Below are 252 nucleotides of genomic sequence, written 5' to 3' on the forward strand. Positions count from 1 at the left end.
CGGGGCGCCCCGTCAGGGCCGGGCTCCGCCGGAGCCGCCGTGTGCGGGGCCCGCCGCCGCTCCGGCTCCCCCGCGCGGGCAAAGCTGCACCCGTTTGACTTAAGCCCCCCCGTAGACGTATTTATTTCGGTTTAATAGGTGTTTATGGTACGTTAGCCCGGGCCTGTTCCTAATCAATCCGGGCTGCATCCAAATAACGCAGGTTTAGAGCGGCCCCGGAGCGGCCCCGGAGGCCTCGGTTCCAACCGAGCA

Source organism: Aptenodytes forsteri, unplaced genomic scaffold (assembly GCF_000699145.1).
Source record: "Aptenodytes forsteri isolate BGI_AS27 unplaced genomic scaffold, ASM69914v1 Scaffold139, whole genome shotgun sequence".
Taxonomy (NCBI): domain Eukaryota; kingdom Metazoa; phylum Chordata; class Aves; order Sphenisciformes; family Spheniscidae; genus Aptenodytes; species Aptenodytes forsteri.